Source organism: Artemia sp. Qi Xiang Cuo, chromosome 1, assembly GCF_049724085.1.
Source record: "Artemia sp. Qi Xiang Cuo chromosome 1, ASM4972408v1, whole genome shotgun sequence".
Taxonomy (NCBI): domain Eukaryota; kingdom Metazoa; phylum Arthropoda; class Branchiopoda; order Anostraca; family Artemiidae; genus Artemia; species Artemia sp. Qi Xiang Cuo.
In genome coordinates, this window is record NC_142794.1 from 97,712,923 (window position 1) to 97,725,515 (window position 12,593).

General features: G+C 37.8%; 1 protein-coding gene across 1 annotated transcript in view; it reads right to left on the minus strand.

The window, feature by feature from the left end:
• The window catches only part of SCaMC (Short Calcium-binding Mitochondrial Carrier), a 111,349-nt gene extending 100,146 nt beyond the window's left edge, over nt 1–11,203 (minus strand). The window contains 1 exon segment of the mRNA XM_089088048.1: nt 10,983–11,203. The gene's annotated coding sequence lies outside the window, so the exon portion shown is untranslated.
• Nucleotides 11,204–12,593: the final 1,390 nt, after the last annotated feature.

The following is a 12,593-nucleotide window of genomic DNA, read 5'->3' on the forward strand; positions in this document are numbered from 1 at the left end:
TCTTTACTACTAATACTACCCAAGGTATGTGAAGCTGTTCACTTGGTCGATCTTCTTATTACCCAACCTAATCTTTTCATGTTTACCTATTCTCAGTCGTAGCAGCCTAGACTTCTTAATGCTGATTTTCAAACCTATGCTTGTGCCCTGAACTCGCAAAACCTCTTAAAATTCATTCATTTTGCTAACATGTTTATCTAGATTGCTTAAATCATCAGCATAACCTAAACCGAAGGAAGTTTTGCTTCCCAATTTGATTTTTTATTCTGGGGGGGGGGGGGTCCGGGCCCCCCCCCCACCCCTGCGTATGTGCCAGATCTATGAAACTGAGGACCAGAGGCGTTTGATGACTCAGACACTGCAAAATAATTAATCTAAAAGTGAAAATTTGGTCGACACCTCCTCTACCCTTCCTATAACCACACTGTTCTTCTCTTAAAACTTTATCTACATCATATCTAAATCTAAAAATTGCCATCATACTAAGTAATTTCCTTCCTAAAGAAACTAGGCTAATACCTATAGAGGAGACAGGGGTACCTCCGTGCACTTTTTAATCTAATTTGCCTGTTTCGGCTTGTACGCGCTATCAGAACTTCGTATTTGGCACCAGTATAGCTTAGCCACTTGGACAAAGCCTGGATAGAACTTAAGCGAAAATATGCAAGCGCTGCTAAGTAGTTGACGTTTCCCTGCGTCCACAAAATGTCCGAAACTGCCCCTATATAGGGGCAGCTTCGCACAGGTGTAGGAGTAGCACCAGACATGCTTTCAGATGCTGTATTCTTCAGATATAGGATATAAAAGTAAATATAAAAGAAAAAGGTTCATAGTTTTCAAAATTAAATCACTCAGCGGATATGATCCAACCAAAGACCTGCAAAAACGTAAGTAGCTTGGACCCGAGTAGTTCCACCGTGTCGAGTCACCTCCAGCTTCTTCAAACGACACCGATACCTTGTCTTCAATATCAAGAAAGTGAAATCGACCAGTCTTTTTTTTCTCAGTAGAAAAGAAACCTGAAACTCCCTATTCACAATATCAGTCTCCAAGATCTTTGCTGCATAAAGAAAAAAATCTTTCTTAAGCTGAAACCTCACTAGTACAATTTCGTCAACCTTGGTCTCTTCTGGGATGAATAAAACTTCACTTTCAGTTTCAGGTATTTCACAGTCTGACCCTACATGGAGGCTTTCATCTGTAGAGTCATGGAAAGAGATTTCCGAAGGGGAGGAAGGTTCTCTTATCGTTGACAACTCTTGGTCCTTGCTCTTTGCCAGTTTTACTCTTTTCCTACCAGTCTTCTTTGCTGACTTTGCTTGTGCTCTTTTCTCCAGATCTTATTTCTCTGGCGTATCCGTTAAAATTTTCGTTTTGCCAATTCGAGCCCTATTCACAGTTAGCTTTCTTGGTTTAGCCTTCAGGAATATAAAAAAATCTTCTGGATTGACATCATGTTTGGGCCCTGGTGGTTGCTCTAAGGCCAAGGAATTCAGGACAGGGTCAGCAACTGCTTCCAAAGTATTCTCAGACTCTACCCTATCAGTGACTTCTCCAACGGTGTTTGGTTTGTCTGAGACCTTAGCAGCTATGAAATCTGTATCAGTGAACGCTGATCTTGAGAATGGCCATATTCCTGGTTTTGAAAACCCCAATGTGATGTTGTTCGGAGTAAACGCTAGGGGATAAGCTTGACCAACTAGTTTTGTGGCGTGAGTTATTTGAAATCTTTCGTGTGGATGGTTGGTCTGCCACTCGCCAAACCTAGCCCTCAGATACGCCTTGATCAGGCCATATACAGCTACATCTAAGGGCTGCAGTGTGGCAGAAATGTGAGAAGCACTACTCCATTCTCTTTTGCATATAGAACTACCTCCAAATAAATATGGCTTTCATGGTTATCGAGGATGAGCAATACCGGATTCTCCTTGTCGCATCGAGTGTACTTGACGAAGTGCTTCATAACTTTTAAGAAGTTCGGTCCAGTTATCCAACCAGACTGAAAAGCTAACCCAAGGCTACATGGTGGTGCTCCATGGAGCATGTGTTCTCTGAAGTGCACGCGTGGGAACACAAACGCGAGGGGGGGGCAGTGTTATCGATGGCATTAACGATGCAACAAACAGTAACTAACTCCCCCCGCTCAGCAGCTACGGCCTTGTCCACTTGCTTTATACTAGATTTCACTATGACTTTAGGGCTATCCATGATAGTTGTTACTCCGGTTTTGTCTAGGTTGTACACTGGCTCAGGTGTGAAGCGGTACCGATTGTATAAAGCTTCAAGATTATTCATGAACGAGTTTACATTGAAGGGATGGAATCCTAAAGCCCTGGCCAGGCTGGTGTACTCAGGTTTCCGAAGACTCAGCTCTGGATGACGCTTCATAAATCCATATGACCAGTCATATATGGCGGCACACTTTTCATCTCAGTTCTTGGGATAAGAGACCCTCAGCTTCACTGCATATTGATATGCCAACTTCTGAGTTTGTGCTAAAGTCAAACCATAGTGAAGTTCACAGGAATAAAGAAGTTAAGTCTGAAGTTTTTCCTCTTGATCGTCAGTGAAAACCTGGTGGGTGGAATACTTTCCTCGTTTCAAATTGGCTGATCTGGCTATTCCTTCATCCACACTAGTCTCGTTGGCTGATTTTGACTTCTTCAAGCGATCAAATAATGTTGAAGCAGCTATTCCATCGGTCTTGGCCGCATTTCTGACCGAATCTCCATCTTGTAAGGCTCTTAGCCCTTGTTTGATAGCTTCTTCGTTTGGCTCAGACTTAGTAGAGGTATAATTGCCCACCATTTCTGGAAAGAAAAAATGCTTCCTTCAGTAAAACTCAGTTACTAAGCACTTACTCGGTGCCAGGGGCGTGTTTAGAGTGGGGACCCCCCCCCCCCTAAAGGTCCTTAGAAAGGACTTTTGTCAGGCGAACCCCAGCAAAAGTCACTATCTTTCGGCGCGAAGTGAAGCTTTTGGAAGGGTTTTCGTCGGGCGAAGCCCGACAAAACTTCCCACTTCATGTGTGAAACGCCGAAAGAAGCCCATTGGCCCCCTAGAAAACGACTTATCGGGCGGAGCCCTACGAAACTTAATATTTTTTCGGTCCCATACTATGTCATAAAAGACTTCTGTCGGGCAAAGACGACGAAATTTACTGCTTCATCTGCGAAAAGTCGACAGAAACTAATTGGCCCCCTAGAAAACGACTTGTCAGGTGGAGCCCAACAAAATTAAATATTTTGTAGACTACAAAACTTAATATTTAACTAGAATTAACTTCAGAACTACAAAACTTATAATCAACTACAATTAAAACTAATAATTAACTACAAAATTTAATATTTTTAATATGCAAAATTCGAAGCATTAAACTATTTTCGCTTCTTTCAATATAACCGGAAGCAGTTGGAATATTTTGCTAGTAAAGTAACACATAAAGTCACAAGGTCGTACTATGCCTATTTAAAACTAGACCACTCTCTCTCTCTCTCTCTCTCTTTCGTGCTCAAAACCCCGATATTTAACTGTTTAAACGAGGGTGTGAAGGAAGAAAATGCAAGGGAAAAGGACATCTCTCAATGCTGGGATTGAAAATTTCTACTGCTTCGCGGTACTCTGTTGTTTTGTCTCAAATACTAAAACTTAAAGGGGTTAAGTGGCAGTTCTTAATACTAGATCAAAAATTTTCGCCGCTTCCCGGCATAATATTAACTTTAAAACTATTTGCTTCCATACGAAAATATCTGAGCAGCACAAGAAAAAGGGACGTTTTAGCAGGAAAATTTCTTAAATTTTCGGCGCTTCGCGCCTGAAAATCCTGCTTCAGACCATCCAATTATTTTGTCTATTGCCAAATAAGCAATAAAACAAAATGACAATATTCTTGGACTGAATTTATAAACACGTTGACCCTTTTGTGGTCAACTATTAGTTATATTATCGCCACTTCGCAGAAGAAATCTTTGTTTTCAAACCATTTGCTTGCCATTATTAAAAAGAAACGTTCAATGTTCCATGCTTTTTTTTCTTTTTTTTTTTAGAAAGTCGTCGGTGCAATGTCGATTTTCGTCGGCACATTTTTGTCGCCCCCCCCCCCCTAAAGGAAAATTGCGAGCAACACCCCTGCTAGGTGATATCGTCCTTTCCATTGCTTTTAAAAATGAAAGAAAAAAACATCAATGGCTGCTCAAATCATCGGGGCACCTCCGGACAGTGTCCAAACCCCGAAGGAGCCTTTCAGAAGAAAATAGTTATAACCAAAGAACACCTAGAGTAATGTCAATCTTATGTAGAAGAAGCATATTTGAGTTCGTTCTGCTTGTTCCTAGAACATTACATTAAATGTATCTATAAAACTTACCTCTCTATTTCACTTTTATTATCACGCGAAAAAATTGGCAGCTGTCTCTTTAAAGTCTTATTACCGACTGACTCACTGCCATGCTCTGTGATGGAAGTGCCATCTTGCCTCCAAGATGAACCAATTTTTCCGCTAAATAGCTGAGCCAACAGGTTCAATGTCTGGAGGTGCCCCGTGTGTGGAGGTACCCCAATCTCCCCTACAATTATCAAACTCACTCTTATCACCTTTCTTACAGAGGGGTTTAATTGGAGTTTTCCGAAAATTGCTAGGTACTTCCCCTTTTAAAAAACGTATATTCATAATCTTCAATAACTTACCTCTAAGCTCATAACCACCTTATTTAAAAAAGCTCAGTTTCAGCAGCTAGGGATTTTTCCGTGGATGTGGAGCCAGAATTCCTGACATTACTTAAAAAACGATCAGAAATTAAATTTTTTAAAAAACGAGTCATTTCAACTGAAAGTAAGGAGCAACATTAAAACCTAATACGAACAGAGATTATTACGTATACGAGGCGGTCGCCCCCTCCTCAACACCTCGCTCTTCACGCTAATGTTCGAATTTTGTCGCGATCCTAAGAACGACTCCTAAAATATAAGGCTTGTTTAGTTAGAACAATAAGAAGCTTTTTTAAAAGTACTAAAAAGCCTTAGTGTAAAGAGAGAAGTGTTGAGGAGGGGGTAAACCCCTCATATACTTAATAATTTCTGTTCGTTTTAAGTCTTAATGTTGCTCCTTACTTCCAGTTGAAAAAACTTGTTTTTTTAAATTTAATTGAAGATAGGAACGGGGTGACAATCAATGATAGGAAAAGAGGTAAAGAAAAAGCCAGAATATTTTGAGAATGTGTAAAGCGTTAAAGACTTACGTGGAAAGATAATAGAAAAGATTGAAAAAAGTTTTTGACACCTGTGAAAGAAGTGACACTTGTGAATGTGAATGAAGCTTTATTTTCTGAAGGTCTAGTGACAGTGCTAAACGGATTAAAAATAATAAATCAGGCAAATTAGCCTTTCAGTTATACTGAACAAAATGACTATCTCAAAATCTTCATCAGACGATTTTGAGAGAAAAAAAGTAGTGTGTGAAGAGGCCTAGTTGCCCTCCAATCTTGGGAGGGGGCCTGGTTGCCCCCCAATCTTTTTGGTCACACAAAAGGGGCACTAGAAATTTTTTTTCCATTCGAATTAGCCCTCTCCCGATTTTTTAGGACCACTGGATCCATGAATAAAAAATAAAAAAAAAACACGCATCCATGATCTTTCTTATGGCAAAAAATACAAAACCATACATCTTTGCAGATAGGAACTTCAAACCTCTATAGGACAATTCTCTGATACGCTGAATCTGATGGTGTGATTTTCTTTAAGATCCTATGACTTTTAGGGGGTATTTCCCCCTTAGTTCAAAAATCAGACAAATTTTCTCAGGTTTGTAGCCTTTGATTGGTAAGAGAAACTTAATGAAACTTATATATTCCTAATCAGCATAATAAGCCGATTCTTTGAGATATCTATTGGTATTAAAATCTTGTTTTTTAGAGTTTTGCTTACTATTGAGCCAGGTTGCTCTTTACTTACAGTTCGGTACCACAAACTGTTTGATAACTGGGACAAGTCCAGACGACTATTCTCTCTCAATTTATGAGCGTACCAGTACAATATTCTACCCGCTGTGCAAAGCGTGGGGTAGTAAAGTAGCAATCCTACTTGGTAGTTTTCAAATTTTTTTTGCCGATTTTGTCTGAAAATACCAATTTTATGTGTAAAAATACTTTTTGCTCAAAGAAAAGCTGTCAAAACACAAGTTGTGCTGCTAAAGTGTCGGCAGCTATTGAAATTCTGATGAATTCTGCTACTGGCAGCTTTGGAAGTTTTTCCATACCTGTATTCTACTATTATACCATTTAGGTGCATCTTCAAGATTCATGGCAACTTTCACAAATTCCATGATCTCCACTTTCACAAATTCTTAATTCACATTTTAATACTTCCTCCACTTTCTTTACATCGCTCTTAGTTTCATATGGTCTATCACCCAAGTGATTCTTGTACAAGCCCCTCCCCCTCCGCTCTACTTGAACATAAAGCATTTTCACTAATATTCCTAGCGGCATTTCTAGCTTTTTCCCAGAGACATCCTCAGCGACTTTGTAAACTATTTTCCCAACCTTTTCCTATTCATCATCTTCTATTCATCATCTTCACATTGTCAAATTTCAAACTCTCCAGTTTAGAAATCAACTGGTCCTGAAAACATTCTCTCAAATTCTCATCTTGATGTCTACCAGCATCATAGTAACTACCTTCCCGGAAGGTAGTTAACCTGCCTAAATTTTAGCTTTCAATCAACCCTATACACTACTAGATGTTGATCTTTACTTTTAACATCATTAACAGGACTCTTATAATCCTAGCATCTTGTGTCGATCATGTCAGTTCTCGGTTTAAAATAATATAATGTCTTGTATTAAAAAATATATATATATATATATATATATATATATATATATATATATATATATATATATGTATATATATCACTCCCCCTCCCCCCAGCCCTTGGTGCAAGGGCTGTAAGTTATACAATTCACCCATTATTTACATATAGCTTTTGCTATCTGTAAAGGGGGGCATTTTGAACTTATGTGCCCAAACACTCAAAAACAATCAGAATTTTTTGAACATCCCCCTGCCTCCATCTTCCAAATACAACTTCTAGTTGCCCCTCTGATAAAAAAAAAAGTAATACTCACAATCAGAGAAAATTAACACAATCAGTGCGAGCCAAGGAAGTTTGGCAGTGCCTTCAGGGGAAGCTTCCAGATAATATTGAGGGAAGTGTTAAACTAAATCAAAACACACTATGTGCTTGGAGATTGTCAAAAAGGTGTAGCTCAAGAGTGACTCAAGACATTAAGTCGGAATTTTCAGGAAATAATGAGGGGGATGTAAAATTCATCAGTGTCCCTTTTAATTCCTTAATAAATTTAGGAATATCCATGCTCTTATACTGCAAACAACTCATTGTACTACCAAGCAGCATGAGGCCTACACAACATGTTCCTCATACGCAGTGGTGTAGCTCCAGCATTTTTATTGGGGGGGCGGGGGTAAGTAACACTCATAAGTAAGATTTAGTAAGATTTGCCTACTACTAAGGCTAAGGGTAATAAGGTTAAAAATAAGGAAATGTTGAGGAAACAATACAGGTTACCACAGGGAGTGTCAGCAACATCTTAGGAAAAGCTATCTTAGGTAAGATTACATACTGCAACGTAAAGTCTTCAGCTATGTTACCGTGAAAGGTTCCACGATGAAGAGTGAAAATACCATAATCACCACGGTCGGAAACCATAAACCTGCATTTTACAATCCTCCCTCTCACAGTTTATAAATGGTCACAGAACTCTTGTGTTGTTTTAGAATAATTTTTTTTGTCAATAAGCAGCACGGCGGCGGAGTGCACCTGGCACTCTGACGATAAATCACATCAGTCCAGTTTTTGTTAAGAAAAATAAGATCACTCAGTCGTAATTTATTGTGCCCCCTGGCATTGTGCAAAGCTAGGCTCGGGCTTAGTGGGCCTGTTGATAAATACAGGCCTGAACGAACGAATGGCCGTCACCCCAGTTGGGGGCGCGCCCCCCCCAACTTTTTTGGCTTTCCGCCTTTTGTGGAAAAAACATGTTTTTAATATTTGATTTTTGTTCAATAGCAAGTTACATGGTTTTTCCATATATTAATGTAGAAAATGTTGTTAGTATCCCATTCTCACAAAGAAAATTTATAACTGTATGTTTATGCAGAGCCCTTACAATATGTTATATTATATACATGGGCGTAGGCAGCATCTTGTGTTAGGGGGGGGAGGGCAGCCGCTTCTGTGATGGAGGGGGAGGGATCTTACTAATACTTCCTGAGGTCCTTTGAATATAGGTCTTCAGAAACTAGTCATTCTATATTTCCCTAAAACTCGGCCTTCAACATTTTCCAAGTTCCACTTTTCCTACAACAGTATAACATAAGAGACCCACTATCCTACTTCCGATTTCCAGAAAACATAAAAACCACAAAAACGATTTGACACAAATCAAATTATGGTTAGATAACAGCTTCTTCTAAGAATTCAACTCAAAAGTTTACAGTTGGGCAAAATTAAATATTAAAATTGGTATAGGGGAGACCGACCCACGTCTAGCCAAAGCAAACAGTTTCAATACAAAAACCTATGGGGCTTTTGGTGGATTATAAACGCTCTGACAGATTGCAGTGTATTTTTTTTAAAGTCTGACCTTAATTAATACTTTTAAAAAAAATTCCAGATTAGATCAGGTTTTATGGTGATTAAATCTGGAATTTCTTTCAATTTTTTCTTAAAGTCTTCGCTTAGTTAAGAATACCAGAAAACTCACGTTGTAAACTCACACTTTATCCTCCTATTATTTGCCTGTTTTTGGGAGATTCTGAGCCTCGTCATCTTCACCAGTTTACTGTTAGTGTTTTTTCATCCTGTGTGATAGTGAACTCCCATGTTCGGCCACAATACCCAGGGTAAATTCGGCATGCCGTACCAAGGTGTCCAAAAGTGGGCTATGATTGTAAAAGCTGTGTAAACAGCATATTTAAAGGTTGAAGGCAAGCTTAATACCCAAAACTGTTATTTCTGGCGTTGTTTAATCCTGTCAGAACAGTAGGTGAACTGAAGTTCTTTTTTTTTCCTGTTAAATTTCATTCAAGATAAAATGATTAAAAGTAAAACAGAAGATAAAAGAAAGAAAGGTGGCTGGGATCCAGAAGAAAATTAAATAGCAGTTTTTTCTGTTTTATTCTACAAGAAGTCAGTTGGATTCTCTGGAAGTACCATGGGTGTCCCTAGAGGAACGCTGTAAGACTACATAAAAAAAAGTTGAGAAGCTGAAAATCCCTCTAAAAAGTCTGGACCTGAATTTCCTTACACCCTGTTACAACCCATGATCAGTATTTACAGAGGAACAAGCAAAAAGACTAAAAACTTACTTGAAAACGATAGCTTATATGCTTTTGACTGTATTCCCCTAGAACCGTGTAAATTTGCATACACTTATGCCATTATTAAGAGCATAAAAGTACCACTGACACCCCCTATGAAAGAATGCATTACTGCTAGGATAAAAGCCGTATCTGCCAAAAAGCCCTAGTCCTGGAACGGAAGAAAGTCAGACAAGTGAAAAGACTAAAAAGCAAAAGGCGTGTCTCTGGCAACAAGAGTTACAGCTAGAGTGACGATTCTGACGTAGATGATCCTGTATACAACAACTCTTCAGACCTCAGCATAGACATTGAAGACAAGCCCCCTACCAGCAACTTCTAATTTGACACTGAGAAAGTCAAGGCTGGTGATTACATTCTGATTGAGCTGAAGAGCAAGAAAGGGAATTCTGTTCACAATGTTATCATTATCAAAAAGTAGCAACAGAAGAACTTAAGGTCCTCTTTTGGAAGAAGACTGGAGCAAGAGACTTTGTGCTAACTGACGAGATGAATAGTGTCTCAAAGACAGAAGTTGAAATAAAACTGCCAACACTGAAAGGTAGAACACCAAGATTAGCGGAACGACTTACTTTTGGTGTTGATCAGTTAATGTATAATTTTAAATTAAAGCTCTTTATTTCTTTTTTAAACCTTACTGAAATTCATTTGCTAATTTTTTATACTGACCATATTCTTTATTAATTTTAAAGCCGAAAAACAAGCTTTAATGTTCCCCTGGTCACTTTTCTTTTTCTTTTGTCTAGTGGCCAAAAGTAAGGCAGAAATGACAGAACCAGTGCCGGGATGGCCCAGGTTTGGCACTCTTGACCACTTGGATAGAGAGGCATCCAGGTGGAAAAATGGCGGAGTATTTCTAATTATCTTTTTCAAGGATGGTATTGAATGAGTTACTTTTGCTTTGACATGCTCAGCAACTTCTTATCGCTTGAATCAATTCATGTTGATATCGCAAACGATATTTGGAAATTTCTGTTTATTTCCAGCTTTTTTAACCATCTACCAGGTAACATCCAACAAAAAATTCCAACATACGAAAATTTCTCGCTAATATCTATCGTAAATTTGAAGTTCTAGGGGGGGGGGGCAGCTGCCCCCCCCCCCCTGCCCCCTTCCCTACGCCCATGATTATATATGCACTTATAATATATTATATTATTATATCAAGCTTCATGTAATCTACAAATACCCCTCCCATCTAGAATTTACAAATAAGGACGGAAAAAACACATTTGCATCTACATATCACATAGTAAGTTATTAGCTCACCATGATCAGTCCTGGTCAGCCTGTGAATCTATTTCATAAAATGTCATTGATTTCACACTGAAACTTTCCCAAGCAATCTAGAATATATTTTGATTATATTTTCAGTTTCTCCTAAGATTAAATCTTAAATTAGCTTTTATAACACGCATTGTATTTTGGAAACCATATTACCCCTCCCCTGACCCCACTTGTCCTTATGCTATACAATTTGCACTAATGAAAATTCATCCTTCATGGGAGGAGTCAAACTTACTCGAAAAACAATTCAATTGGCTGCAATAGATTATACATTTCACAACAGAGCACTTACTTACTTTTCAAGATTCTGGCCAAATAAAATGCTAGGACCTAGTTCTACAGCTCTTTGTTGCTCAATTTATTCCCTGAACGTCTCGTTCTGACGTTTGTCTCTCCAAACGTCTCTGAACGTTTTCTTCCAGCCTTATATATTACTCAGTCTTCTATATTAAATCTAATCTGTTCTTTCTTCCTTGTGCATTAACTTTTGGTAGACAACAGCAACAGGTATAGACAACGAGCTATCTGGAAACAGTTTAAATTAAATTAACATTCACCTGTAACATATTGAGCAATAAAATGAATGGTTAAAATTACAAACAAGATAATACTCAAATAATTCATTATATCTTTCTGTTACTAAAGTGAAATTCCTTTCAAGTAAAAGTCTACATTTATTCTTTCTAGCTCATCTAGTACGGTATTTACTATCCAAATTAGGTTGGTTAACCTGTTTTTCATATTCTGTAGTTCTAGGGCTGTAATGATAGAAAGGCTAGGGCATGTTTTGTGGATGAAGGATGACAGATTGTTGTTTTTGGTCAATCATCCAAGGCTAAACAAAAAGCAGTCCCCAAATTGGATAGGAAGAGGTTCTAAGAAAGTATTTTAAGGAAATTGAAATTTCATTGGAGGGTAGATAGATAGCTAAACAAGTAATCGATAACAAGTTATAGATAACTAAACAAGTTACCTTGGTTAGGAATAAGAATGTGATGGTCGAAGTCAGACGAAAGGCAGAGCAGGCTAAAGTGTTAAAGAATTCAAAGAGATTGGCTTTTCCTAACTCACAATTCAACTTCATCTTAGGCTTTTATGAATGAGCCTGCTATTGAAAGCTATATATCATAATGAATGGGACTGTGGATCCTGCTCTTTTTAGGCTATAGGTCTTGACAATTCAGGAGCTAGGTTTTGAAATGTATTTCAGGTTTTTGCACAAAGTTCAGATCTGTTTTCAAAAAAAATATTTCAAACCTTAAAAGTAGAAACATCTAGGAAGTGTAAGGCTAAAAATACTTCTTGTGATCCATATTTGGGTAGTAGATCTATTTCCCTTGTTTAAACCCTTGTTTAGTGGCTTCTGTTGCTTAAGGCTTGTTTTAATTGATATTTCATAGACAAAACATCAAATAAATCAACCAAGCTTTGTTTTTAAGTATGTTGTAAACAGTTTTATTTAATTTTCATTGGTTGATTAGCTTACCAGTGTGATTGAAGAACACCAAATGCAAACAAGACTTTTGAACTAGGCAAGGCGAAATAAACTTTTAGGCATAACTCTTCAGCATGAAAAAGGACATGATAAGATATTTTTGCAAGTAATTTTACAGTCATTTTCTAAAAACAAATGAGAAGAAAAGAAATGTCACTTATTATTAGAAACAGTGCAATTTTTTCTAAGAGATCAATAGAACAACTAATTCTTATAACAACAATTTTATTCGTATTCTTTAATAGCTGCATTCCATTTAATCAAAGTTTAATTCTAGGATTCCATTAAATTGCTTAAAATTTTGATGTTTTGTTCAATATTGTTCACTTTTTAAAAATACAGTTGTTTAAGTACAGTAGATAACGAATATGAAAATTTTCAACTATGCTGAAAAAGAAAAAAAAGACTTTGA